Below are 13,914 nucleotides of genomic sequence, written 5' to 3' on the forward strand. Positions count from 1 at the left end.
CAAAGGGCTGTCATATAAATTTAAAATTTTATCTCCCACCTTTGGCCTTCCAGTTGCTAAATTCAGGGCCAGTAGCCCATATGGTGCTTTGTGCAATTTAGAAGAGATGACCCCATGGGGCAAACGCAGAGATAGCCCCTGGGGCTCAAGCTTGGCAAACAGATGGCAACTTTGTGTGCTTTATAAAAGGCATCCCTTTCTCCAGATGATGCAGCCCTGCACCAGGGCCTTGGTGAGGCTGGCAGAGCACATGCTGAATTTTAGCCCCACTTGTCCTCTTGGGCAAGTGCCTTCATGCAAGGCACAACTTGTGCAAGTAGAGGCAGTGTCTCCAGCCAAATACAACTGATTATTTTTGGTTATATTCTCATTTGATCTCTGATTTTTAATCCAATTACTCCCTTCTCAAAAACTCCACTTGGGACTCTCAAGACACTGATCTTGTTGGCCTTTGATCTCTGTTTGTATCACTGTGAAAACAAAGCAATATAGTAGCCTCATGGAAAGTGACCTCATTAAATGTTTACCATGAAAGGAGAGTATAAGTTGTGTTGTTGTTGTTGTTGTTTATCAACAGGGAGCAGGGTTGTAAAAAGGTTGATGCTCATACTTCAACTGGAGGTCTTATTTAAATCCATGGTTTATTTAAATTGTCACTATTTTACTTATGCTCTTCTTCTTCCACAACATACAACTGCATTCCAGTACATAAACTCCAAGCAACTTCATCTCTATATACAAAGTCTAACATTCTTTTGCTGATTAAAAAAAAAAATAGGAAAAGCAGAAAAGAAGAAATGTTTTGTTCTCAATAACAGATCTATGTGACAGGGAGGGCTTAGGGCAGAAGGGAAGAAAATATGGGCCTCATGGGGGAATCAGATGAGGATAAAGAATTGTAACTTGGACTCTTGAGTATAGCTAGCTTTAGGTGCTAGTCTTTGAAATGCAAGAGGTAGGTGGTTACTGTGTTAACTAATAAATTAAGCTTCTGCCTGACCCATATGAGATTCACTGACTTCCTGCTGGTGCTGGTGTACAGACTTTCCCAAGAAGCAGCCATCAGAAACTGGCTTGAACAGAAGTAGTTACAGGAAACAAAAAGTTGGGAACCTTGATGAGAATGCAGCTGTTGTCATTCCCAACTCTTCACTCCCTCCCTACAACAGAAGCGTATATTCAGATTCTTTGCCACGTAAGTTTTCAGGGTTTCCTACTATAGGCAGAATATACATCCCACTGTATTGACATTAGGTCTTCGTCATGCCACGGTCCATGGAAGATGAGTGGAAGTGACAGTGTGCCAGTTCCAAGCTGAGCCTCTGAGGGGCATCACAGTGTGGATTTCCACCAGCACTCTTGAACGTCTGCCCTCTGAGATGAGAAGAGTTTGGTCCAGGGAGTCATTGCTGCTTTGCCCTGAGTGCTGGAATGAAGACACACAGAGAAGACCTGAATCCAACCCACATCTTGAAACCAACTCCAGCTGGCTTGCAGAACAGTGAGCAAAGTGATATATGTTTGTTTGTGTAAGCAACTATAATTTTGGGGTTGTTTGTTAGAGATCATAATCATAACAGAAATAGCTGATTAATTTCTGCGGGGATCCCAACCTTCCTATGTTTTTAAATCTCTATCTCCAGCAATCATGATATTGCATGCTTAAAATTTTTTGTGGCTCCCATTATTTCAGGTTAAAGCAGTATGAAACAAAGGGCATTTGCCTACTTGCTCCGTTAAACTCAGCTGCATTGAGCTATTTGCTTCCTGAACGCTCCATGTTCTTTCATTCTTCTTTGTGTGAAATTCCCTTTCCTTCTTCTGTCTCCCAGTTGGTCTCTGGAGCACCTCCTTAAGTCCTCTGCATTTTGTGGGTTTTAGCTTAGCTGTTGACTTCCCTGGGAATTCCTAAATGACTACCCCAGGCTGAACTGGGTTAGGTGTGCAGGCTTCCCTGAAATTTCATGGCATCCGATGCTTATCTCTATCCTTGCACTCAAAACCCTTTTCCTCTCTCCTCCATTAGGTAGAGACTCTTGAGAGAAGGGATCTGTCTGGTTCATCTCTATATATCCTGTGCTGGCACAGAGCCCGACTCAGTGGGTGCTCAGAGTGCCTTCTGAATCTGTTTTAAGGATGTGGTAATTTAGGTGCAGAGAAGATAAGCTAGTAAGTAAGTGGCAGCACCATGGCCAGGTCTTCCCACATCTTCATAACTCCAAGTCTCTTACTGGTTCTCTGGCACCAGGCTGCATTATGGAATACTACCTTACATTTGGTTAGTGGTGCACAATACCACGAGCTATGATCAGACTGATTTTTAACGTTAGCCTGAGTTCAGCATTGTTGGGAAGATTGATTTGTTGTAATTTGCTCCACAAGGTGTAATATATTCTAAATCCAAATAGAAATGGTTTCATGCTGTCTACATTTTTGGAGTATTCAAATCACATTTTCTCCTACTAACATGGGTAATCAAAGATCAATGTGCCTTTGGAGAGGAATCCTAGATGTCACAGTGGGGAAAAGCATCAAGGATCATATGTTCACTCCCCTGGGATTTCAGATGGCAAAGTCTAGAAAGATCCAGTGAGGTTTCACAACTTGGCTAAGGCACCCAATTTCAAAAGAATATATGAGAAATTAAATATCAATATCCGAGTGCAGTGATCTTTTTGGTATACTGAGTGAATACATACTCTTCTTTGGTCTTTCATTCCATCGTTTATGGTTTACAGGTATTTTAGTCCCTCAGTTGATGTCTTTCTCTGGAATGGCCATAGGATTGCTGGCAACCCGTTGTCTTCTTTCTTTCTGTGGCTTCTCATTGTTATATGAGATGCTGTTCTGTGAGAAAGGGGACAGGCAGGCACAGGGTAGGTGTATTCTCAATTTCAGCTGTTTCTGGAAGGAGGCTGGGCCATGTTCTCAGTGAAAACTTATTTTTAGATGAAAGGGACAGTGTGTGGGAACTGGGTTTACCATGGTTCTGTCTGATCCTGACTGGGACCACACCTCATACTTGGAGACTCAGATCAGCTGGAGCCAATTTATGGGATATCAAGTCAAGAAATGAAATAGGGATGGAGCAGGGGCATGCTACAGGCTTAGAACATTTGAAATTGTGGACTTTGAACTAGGGTTACTTATCTCTACCCTGGGTCCTGATATTAACATGTACAGATTCAGGGTTGCAGACAAGTGCATTGTATTTAAAAAGGATACCAGGCTGTTTAAGAGACTTCCAACCATGTCCAGGTAGGAACAGCAAAAGCACCTGTGTGACTGTAGACCACAGGAAGTGAGGTACTAGGGGATTTGATCATAGTCTTTAGATATCTGTCAGAGAGGAGGTGGTTTATCAGAAGACACCTGGATTATCATGTCTCCCTATGCATTCTATATGTTGCAATATGCTGGTTTGTCTGAAATGTATGAGAAAAATCTGGCCTTCCACCGGTATGTAGTTCAAAATAGAGGGGTATTTTAATAGCCTGGAGATTGTGGACATGATGTTCTTGATACTCCAGGAACATTTGAGAAGAGGGAGCTTCTTAAAGGTTATTTGCAATGTGAACTCTGAAGCTATGTAAATGAACATATGATTTTATATTACCTTAAAATATTGGTCTATCTTGCAGTTTTGGATGGAACTCTCACCCATTCATGCATTGTTTTGTAGCATCACCCATTGGTCACTTGGGAAATTATTGGTTCACTGAGTTAAGCAGCTTCCACATGTTGATACATTTTATTATACAATACCAAGATATTACAGCACTGATCCTCACCACCGATCTCCTTTTATCAGAAAAGTTTTTAAATATTGAGGAGTCATCTAGTTCACGGTGGCAGATATAATTTTTCTAAAAGTCTAACTTTTACCTGAAAGCTTGGATTTGATCTTTAGCAACAGCAATCAGTTGTTTATCTTAATGTGAGAGGCTCTGTTCATTCATTTTTGAGACTATGCCTGCCAAATATCCAAGTCTGAATGAGCATAGCTGTCTGTAAGTCCTTCTTTCAAGTAAAGGTGGTGTTTCATGGAAAGTGTGGCTATTTCTGCTTGCAACTCAAACAATTGCACAGGGGTTTCCCTTTGAGAGAATTGTCATAATCTAGAATGGAGCAGAAGTGCTTTATGTATACTTCCCATTTTTCACCCAGAATACTAAAAAGCCATCTATTCAAGGGTTGAGATTTGAGAAAATCAATGGTTTTTAGTGCTTTTCAATGTTGGGGCTGAATTGCATCTTCCTGACATTCACATGTTGAAGCCGTAACACCCGTAACCTCAGAGGGCCTTTCAAGAGGTTATTAAGTTAAAAATGTGGGCATTGGGGTGGGCCTAATCCAATTCGAGTGGTGTTCTCATAAGAAGAGAAAATTTGGACACACAAAGAGAAGAGACACCAGTGACATGGATGCATAGAGGAAAGAGCATGTGAGGACACAGTGAGAATCCAGCCATCTGCAAGCCAAGGAGACAGGCCTCAGAAGAAATCAATCTTGCCAGAACCTTGACCTTGGACTTCTAACCTCCAGAACTATGAGAACTTAAATTTCTATTGTTTAAGCCACCTGGTGTCTGGCATTTTGTTATGTCAGCCCCAGCAAACTAATGCAGTGAATATCATTTTTAAGTGAGGTGGGCTTTCCCCCCCTACAAATATGTGGCAGACAAGAATACAATGTCATGGGTTAATACAGATGATGCCTCTGCCTTAATCGTGCTAAGGCACCAGCAGTTTTATCCACCATGGCTTTTGCACCATCAGTGCAAGTGTGAACACAATGAAAAAGGCAAATAACATCTTGGTGTTATTATGAAAGTAGTTCTAACCTCATGGACTCCCTAGAAATGTCTTGGGGTTCCCAAAGATCCATGGGCCATAGTTTGAAAGCCACTGTCCTATTTCCATCTTGTTTGTGCTGCCAAAGCTGCTAGAGCAGCAGGACGTGCCAGGCTTTCTCTGCTACTTCACCACTCTTTACCTGCCTGTTAGTGATCAGGAGGTCAATTGTATCGTGTGTTTTGCCTGATCAAGGAGTAAGTGGTCAGAGCCATTTTAAGCAACATCTTCTCAGTTCTGTAGAAATGATAAGATTGACCCACACACTTCGGATGAAATGTCTGCAGTCAAGGACCATGGATCTTTACGTTTTCTGCCTCTGATTTCTTCTTCTTGGTGGTACTCTGGAGATCAGATGCTGGATCTATGATGACTCTCTTGGTGACAGAGAAAGAAGGGCTCAGTGATGACCTGAGAGTCTGACTCCATTATCTTCAGTGTCCATGCTATATCTCTGTGGGAATACTTCAGTGTTTCCATTAAAAATAAATACAGGTACTTGGAACTGTAACCTGAGTTTTTGCAAGGCCATAAGGAGGAAGAATGGACTAACGTAGCTTGAGGGTCAATGGGTCAAATAGTATACTTAGCATCTGGGCAGGAATTAAAGAGGCTAGGCTTTTGAACTGGTGAGGACCATGTAAGGCCCTGTGGATGGATTAAACCTAGTCACGTTCTCCTTATTTGAGAGGTCCAGACACACTTTGGATTTTGTGAAGATCTTCTCTTAGCTTCCCTATGATTTCCACCCACCTGAAGGAGAAATGAGCTTGACAATCAACCAACAGATGAAGTTCACTGATGTAACTTCAGAAGTCTGGAAGTATTCCCTGCCCCCCACCTTCCAGCACAAGTGACAGACTTGATTTTCAGCTATTATCATTATCTTAGATCTTGATATGCAGTGATTTTAAGACACTTCAGTTATGCCTATGTCTTGAAAAAGAATAATAAAAATCCAAAATGTACAACTTCATTATTAGTGGTTTTCCTACTTATTTTACCTGTATCGTCAGTCAGGGAAGTCATTATTGTCTTAGAAATATGTTACATGAACATAGAGTTTTAATTTGTTCTAACCCGTACAGATCCAGGGAGTTGTTTGAGCACAGCAGTATTCTTTTTTTTTTTTTTTTTTTTTAAATTTTTAATTTTCAATTGAGACAGAGTCTCGCTCTGTTGCCCAGGCTAGAGTGCTGTGGCATCAAGCTCACAGCAACCTCAAACTCCTGGGCTTAAGCGATCCTTCTGCCTCAGCCTCCCTAGTAGCTGGGACTACAGGCATGTGCTACCATGCCTGGCTAATTTTTTCTATATCTATTTTTAGCTGTCCAGCTCATTTCTCTCTATTTTTAGTAGAGATAGGGTCTCGCTCTTGCTCAGGCTGTTCTCGAACTCCTGACCTCGAGCGATCCTCCCGCCTTGGCCTCCCAGAGTGCTAGGATTACAGGCGTGAGCCACTGCACCCAACCCAGAGCAGTATTCTTTATGAAGGTATGCAGATTTTCAAGAAACATATTGTTTTTCACTTTTTCATTTTCTAAATATGGTGTATACTGGTTTACCACTTAAACATGAAAATGGTAAAAAAATTTATTATCAAGTTTTTTGAAACATTTCAAAAAAGTTTAGTAGAATGTATATCTATAGAATGACCACCTAGATTAAATAATTAATTGTTGCCATATTTTCTATTTTGCTCATGTATTTAAAAATAAATTATGGACATCATGACAATTCGCTTCAGTATATATTAAAAAAAAAGAAGAAGATTTTTCTACATAATCACAGTATTATTTCCCACCTAACAAAATTAACAGTAATTCCCTACAGTGAAATTTTCCTGATTTTCCCCAAAATGTTTTTTAAAGATGGTTTTTAATAAACAGGAATCCATTTAAAGACTATGCCTTTCATTTGGTTGTTAAATCTTTTAAGTCTCTTTAATTTGTAATAGTTCTCCTTCCACTGCTTCCCCTCCAGGGTGCTGGTTTTTTTCCTCTTTCATGACATTGATTAATGGAGGGACTTGGGCCTGTTGTCCAGTAGAATGTCTCACCTTATGGATCTGTCCACATGGTTCTTTATGGAATCCTTTAACTTATTTTTCTAGCTTCCTGTCTCCCGTTAGAACTAAAGGATGGATCCGTTTTAGTTTATCTGTTTATTTTCGTGAGGGATCCTGTGTAGGCGAGGTGTGCACTTGGTGCTGCAGCACATCAAGATGGACATAATGGCTCAGTGAGAAGGAGATGGAGCACTAGCAAAGATGGCGGCAGACAAATGTATCTTTTGTAAAGTTACACATTCCCATTGTAGCCAGCAAGTAATCGGGAACTTCAAAATGTTTTAAAACTTTTTTTTTGGCGTGGAAATTTTTTTGTGCATAATATCTTTGTGTGAAGCAGGAAGCTAGTCATATTTCTTCTTTCTGTTACTGGTAAAGGCTACAATCTTTTTTACAAAAGGAAATGCTACAAAGTCATCACTATATGTTGAAAAAGTAGTATCTAAAAGAGTCTTCAGTTTTAGAAAATAACATAAGGATGTTATGTTCCATTTCTGCACTGAAAATGAAGATTTCATGAAAAGTGTTATCTCTGTGAACTGTTTATATTTGCTCAAAATGGGTTTCTTTGTTTAATTTTGATTGGGTTGATGTATTCTGTCCTTGATGTCATAATCCAGTTAGTTTGGACAATCTAGGGAGGAGGTCTAGGCATAGTTAATTTTCCCTGTACATTGTTTTTACTCTTCTAGACATAAAAGAGCAAATGGACTTGGTGTGCTACCTGGAGGTTGTAATCCCAAAGTGAAGGGATTAATCCCTGTGCTCTTGGATCAAACTCACACACGGGCAAGAGAATAGTGAAAAAGAGCGCAGGGCTTGTAAACTCTGAGACCTGTGGTGTTAACTCTAATTGATCCTCTGATCAGAAATATTGCTCTGCTCCCAGGAAATATCTTTCAAAAACATATAGTTTAAGTGGGTGGAGATAAGTTATCTCTTTGCTCTGGGATGAAGGGACTGCTCGGTGGCATTAGTCAGAGAGGGAGATTCCTTAACTCTCAGTAATGTTCCCAGTGGTGCTAGGTCTTTCACCGTCTTCAAGGACCAGCTCAAGATTCATCTCCTCCAAAAGTTCCTATTGGCTAACTCCACCCAAAAACCTTTTCTTGCCACCATTCTTTTACTTAGTTATGACTTTCTAATAACTCAGGTTTGATTGTTGAAGAATTTACACTTTTCATCACATCACTGGGTCATTTTTCCCATGCTACCCACTGGCGACCTTCTTGCCACTGCTACGCCCTCATTGGGCAGTTTTCTCATCTGAACCAGGTGGCACATGAGCTGTTAGGATTTGGGCACTTAGTGTCTGAACTACACCACATGGATCTGCTTCCATTTATGGTCTCGAGAACACGTTGTTTCAAAAAGTTGGGACTCTGCAAGCAATGAGACAAATTCAGTCCACAGCACTTGCTGTGTTTTGTACTAGGCATAAAGCTCTTTGAAGGAAGGCATTATGTAAATTAGACAGGTCTGGGTTTATCCTCTCAGTTCACCATATACTAATGTGTGACCTAGTGTAAAAGTACTCAGCCACTATTAGTCCCATTTCCTTTACTCTCACATGATATTCTCCTTTACGGTGCCATGTGCATCTTTCGTAAATTTTGAAATGTGTGGTTGGGATTAATTATCCCTGATGTCTGTGGTGATGCTTGTTCATATTCTGAACTACTGTATTAGAGGATACGGAATAAAAAGCTAAAGAAAGGGGCACAGGGGCAATAAGCTTATATATTATTTTCCCATGACACTCAGAGGACTCTTCCCAGTGCTGAGACACGCATAGCAGATCACAGGTGGGTGTTTTTGAACAAGAGTTTAAACACTTGAACCTCTACGGTATATAGTCACTGTGAAACAAATAAGTACAAGAACCCTCCTCTTCCTGTGTTTCTTTCCTTGGCATTTGCCCTCACAACCCTCTGCCGTCCACAACACCTCTCAGATATCCTGTCACCGATACTGTTATTGTGGTTAAATGGTATAAAACTCAGGCACAAAATTATTGCAATCACACAAGTCAGTAAGTAAAACAATAAGAACCTAAAAAAGAAATGGGCAAAGGGCAAACAAAGAAAGTTAATCATTGGTTGACAAACTTGGAAAAATATTTTAATCCTCATGTAATAAAATGTGAATAAAACATTAACAAAGCATTTTGGTGAACACATTTAAACAATGATTTAGCTAGAGAAGGTGACACTCTGAATATGGGCAAGATATTGGTAGCAATATAAATTGTTTAAATTTTATTGGAAGTCAATTAGTTAATGTCAAAGGGTTAAAATATTCATACCAGTTTAAGGACCTATTTCCACTGGGGAATTTATTGTCTAAAAATACTATGTATGTTTGAATCTAAACTAAGGTTTATTATTCTCAGACAAGAGGAAATTCCTTATATTTGATCCCTGTTAAAAATTATAAAGAGGAATATTACAATGCTTTCACTTAATGAGTTTATTTTGAACAGTTGAGTTTAGTGAAGAATTAATCTGTTATGATCTCCATTAACTGTAGTTCATTGGTGCTTATGCAAGTCAGCTGATGTAATTAGTGAAAAAGTTGAGTAAGTATTAATAGTTTAACAAAAACTTAGAAACTATTTTTGGGCCTCCCAATGCCTTTGAAATTGCTAGTGTTTGCTATTGTTTAAACAAGTCTTTCAAGTGAATGTTTTATTGTGGAGATCATGAATATACAGTTCCAGGGTAAATGGCAGAACATTTCTAATGGTATGTGAGTGGGTATTGCCCCTCAAAAATAGGTATTCTGGTAGCTTCAAATATGGATTAATAATGTGCTATAATTCAAACAAAATTGAATCCGATATACTCTAGAAAAAAGAGGATTAAAAAAGTGGCTCAAATGGTGACAAATACATTGATTTGAGATAGTTGTGAAGAATTTTTTTTTTTTTTTGAGGCAGTCCCACTCTGTCACCTTGGCTAGAGTGCTGTGGTGTCATCCTTGCTCACAGCAACCACAAACTCCTGGGCTCAAGCAATCCTTCTGCCTCAGCCTCCCAAGTAGCTGGGACTACAGGCATGCGCCACCATGCCCGGCTAATTTTTTCTATATATTTTTAGTTGTCCAGCTAATTTCGCTCTATTTTTTAGTAGAGACGGGGTCTTGCTCTTGCTCAGGCTGGTTTTGAACTCCTGAGCTCAAACGATCCGCCCGCCTTGGCCTCCCAGAGTGCTAGGATTACAGGCGTGAGCCACCACACCCAGCCTGAATAATCTGAATAGTTATTTTATGAACTATGAGAATGAAAAAGAGCAGTATAAAAAATTGATATATAATTTTATATAATATATGATTTTAAATATGCATGTGTGACTAGATTAATACATTAAAAATTCTAAAGTAGAATTTGATAATTTCATCTATAACCTAAGGGTTTATATATTCAAGTTGATCAAAATTCTTCATTTTGAGCTTTAAATTAAGGGAAATAGGGCCTTATTTTATATGTATATATTTATAAAGTTTCCTCACATACATATATAACAATATTGAATAATGAAAAAGTTATAAGTACAAATATGTTCATCACAGCAATTTTTATAATAGAAAAAATCTGGAAGCTACCTAAATGCTCAACCATTAGAGAACAGATTGAATAAACTATAGAATGCCCCTAGATACAATGTTAATGTAGCTCATTAAAAATACCAATTAGGGAAAATATCCAATAACATAGAAAATTGATTATATATTGTTAAAAAGGATACAAATATGTATATGGAGTATGATTACCATACAGAGTATGTAATTGGCAGGTGTGCTTTTCTTTCAACATAGAATTTTATAATGAATTCTAGGGAGGAAAATAGCCCAGGTCATTGAGTTTAGTGCCCAGCCAAGGTAGACAATCTTTCCGGTCTAGTCAGCCAGTGAATTCACTTACTGACAAGGATGCTAGTTTCACAGTTGAGTGGCTGCCAGCTACTACATAGCTACTCCTGTTATTGAAATGAAATCTCTTTCTAGGTATCTTTGTTTTTTTTTCTACTGGCCCTAATTGTGCCCTCTGCTGCAATGCCTTTCCCCACAATCAGGCCGTTGTTCCCTTTGGTTGTGTGCTCCAGCTGGACTTCTTCCTGGACAGGGGAAAAGAAGTGCCCACTCTGGGAGGCTCCAGACTCTCCAGGTGTGATCCTCACTGAACGTCCAAAGAAAGAACAAGCTTTCACCTTTCATTTTGGGCAGAATTCCTCAAACTTTGAAAATTCTGCCATGGTTCCTTCGGTCTTTAACTGATGGGTATTATCTCCATTAAAATGCAATGCTCCCTCTCCCCCAACCTCAGAAAAGCTAAAGCCTCCCTCTATTTTCATTGCTCAAGCATTATTAGGGACTAGATTCAGGTCATTTCTTGAGATGGGGTTTTGATGGGATTAGAATGAAAGCACATGAAGGATGTGATGAGGAGGAGGGTCCAAGAAAAGGGCACAGACACATTAGAATGGGGAGCCGAAGACGACCTACTTTACAGTTTACAAAGAGGGGGACAGCTGGTGGCCTCCTTAGGTTTTTACCATGACATTAGATCATTCTGGCAATTGGCACGCACTGTCTGTGTGTCTGTGTGTGTTCTGCTGTAGCACTCCTTCAATTGTCATAGTTTCCTTTAGAGACCCTAAGAAAATATACATCCTGATACTGACCTTGATATTTTGGCAAATGTCTCTAGGGAGTTGGATCCATACATTGCATATGGGATAGCTCACATAACTCTCGTTTGCGGTAGAATCAGCATGAAAGCAAGGCAAGATTCGTTTTTAGAGAGCACCTTTTTGTATTTCCCAAATGTGCTGTAACAAAACATTGAAATGCCAGTTTCACCCAAAGAAGAACAGCAAGGAGTGAGAGGCCAGAGGTTGGGGTCATCTCCCCTGGTCCACTGAACATCTGGGCTGCCTTTCCAGGCCATAGAGCAAGGAGGAAAGCTGCCTGCTGTGTTCATTCCATGAGGCACAGGGCCTGGGCTGAGGATTTCCCAGGGAAATGGCACTTTTGCCCCTGTAGTTTTTGTACAGGTCTCTGTGGGTTTTGTAGCACTGTGTCGTACCCCAGTCACAGTGCTACACAGCTTTACAAAGACCTCCCCTTGGTTCTCCACTATGTGGCCTCTAAGAAGCCTGGGAGTAAGATGTTTTCTCCACGTCAAACGGATTTGGTGGTTCAGCCGGGCCAGGCTGGCTTAGGGCATTTATCTGAGGCTCTTCTGCCTCACTGGCTAGATCTGCCCTGGGTTTGCAATTAGGGTGGACTTTGAGAAATCATCATATCCACTCCCATCTGTGCCTTCTTGCCAGTCTCAAAGCACAAAGCAATATAATAGGCTCATGGAAGCTAACCTTATTAAATCTTTACCATGAAAGAGTATAAATTGTGTTGTTGCTGTTTATCAGTACAGAGCAGGGTTTTAAAAAGGTTGATCTTCACACTTTCCCTGGAGGTCTTATTTAAATCCATGGTTTAATGAAATTATCACTATTTTACTTATACTCTTCCTCCTACGCTACATACAACTGGACGCCTGTCCCAGAAACTCCAAACAGCTTCATCTCTACGTACCAAGTCTAACATTCTTTTGCTGATTAAAAAAATAGGAAAAGAGGAAAAGAAGAAATGTTTTGTTTTCAATAACAGATCTATGTGACAGGGAGGGCTTAGGGCAGAAAGCAAAAAAAAAAAAAAAATGTGGGCCTCATGAGGGAATCAGATGAGGATAAAGAATTATAACTTGGACTCTTGAGTGTAGCTAGCTTTAGGAGCTAGTCTTTGAAATGCAAGAGGTAGGTGGTTACTGTGTTAACTAATAAATTAAGCTTCTGCCTGACCCATATGAGATTCACTGACTTCCTGCTGGTGCTGGTGTACAGACTTTCCCAAGAAGTAGCCATCAGAAACTGGCTTGAACAGAAGTAGTTACAGGAAACAAAAAGTTGGGAACCTTGATGAGAATGCAGCTGTTGTCGTTCCCAACTCTTCACTCCCTCCCTACAACAGAAGCGTATATTCAGATTCTTTGCCACGTAAGTTTTCAGGGTTTCCTACTATAGGCAGAATATACATCCCACTGTATTGACATTAGGTCTTCGTCATGCCACGGTCCATGGAAGATGAGTGGAAGTGACAGTGTGCCAGTTCCAAGCTGAGCCTCTGAGGGGCATCACAGTGTGGATTTCCACCAGCACTCTTGAACGTCTGCCCTCTGAGATGAGAAGAGTTTGGTCCAGGGAGTCATTGCTGCTTTGCCCTGAGTGCTGGAATGAAGACACACAGAGAAGACCTGAATCCAACCCACATCTTGAAACCAACTCCAGCTGGCCTGCAGAACAGTGAGCAAAGTGATATATGTTTGTTTGTGTAAGCAACTATAATTTTGGGGTTGTTTGTTAGAGATCATAATCATAACAGAAATAGCTGATTAATTTCTGCGGGGATCCCAACCTTCCTATGTTTTTAAATCTCTATCTCCAGCAATCATGATATTGCATGCTTAAAATTTTTTGTGGCTCCCATTATTTCAGGTTAAAGCAGTATGAAACAAAGGGCATTTGCCTACTTGCTCCGTTAAACTCAGCTGCATTGAGCTATTTGCTTCCTGAACGCTCCATGTTCTTTCATTCTTCTTTGTGTGAAATTCCCTTTCCTTCTTCTGTCTCCCAGTTGGTCTCTGGAGCACCTCCTTAAGTCCTCTGCATTTTGTGGGTTTTAGCTTAGCTGTTGACTTCCCTGGGAATTCCTAAATGACTACCCCAGGCTGAACTGGGTTAGGTGCGTAGCCTTCCCTGAAATTTCATGGCATCCGATGCTTATCTCTATCCTTGCACTCAAAACCCTTTTCCTCTCTCCTCCATTAGGTAGAGACTCTTGAGAGAAGGGATTTGTCTGGTTCATCTCTATATACCCTGTGCTGGCACAGAGCCTGACTCTGGGTGCTCAGAGTGCCTTCTGAATCCGTTTTAA

At 40.3% G+C, this 13,914-nt stretch overlaps 1 pseudogene and 2 gene segments (V, D, J or C); all 3 read right to left on the reverse strand.

Annotated features, from left to right (window-relative positions):
- LOC123620673 overlaps positions 1-13,914 on the reverse strand; it is a 477,715-nt gene that overhangs the window by 98,515 nt on the left and 365,286 nt on the right.
- LOC123620697 overlaps positions 1-13,914 on the reverse strand; it is a 362,704-nt gene that overhangs the window by 51,411 nt on the left and 297,379 nt on the right.
- LOC123620833 overlaps positions 1-13,914 on the reverse strand; it is a 54,520-nt pseudogene that overhangs the window by 17,787 nt on the left and 22,819 nt on the right. The window contains exon 3 of the transcript XR_006728965.1: positions 9,227-9,238. The product of XR_006728965.1 is annotated as an immunoglobulin epsilon heavy chain-like (transcript). The remainder of the gene's footprint in view (positions 1-9,226; positions 9,239-13,914) is intronic.

This window comes from Lemur catta, chromosome 1 (genome assembly GCF_020740605.2).
Source record: "Lemur catta isolate mLemCat1 chromosome 1, mLemCat1.pri, whole genome shotgun sequence".
Classification (NCBI taxonomy): Eukaryota; Metazoa; Chordata; class Mammalia; order Primates; family Lemuridae; genus Lemur; species Lemur catta.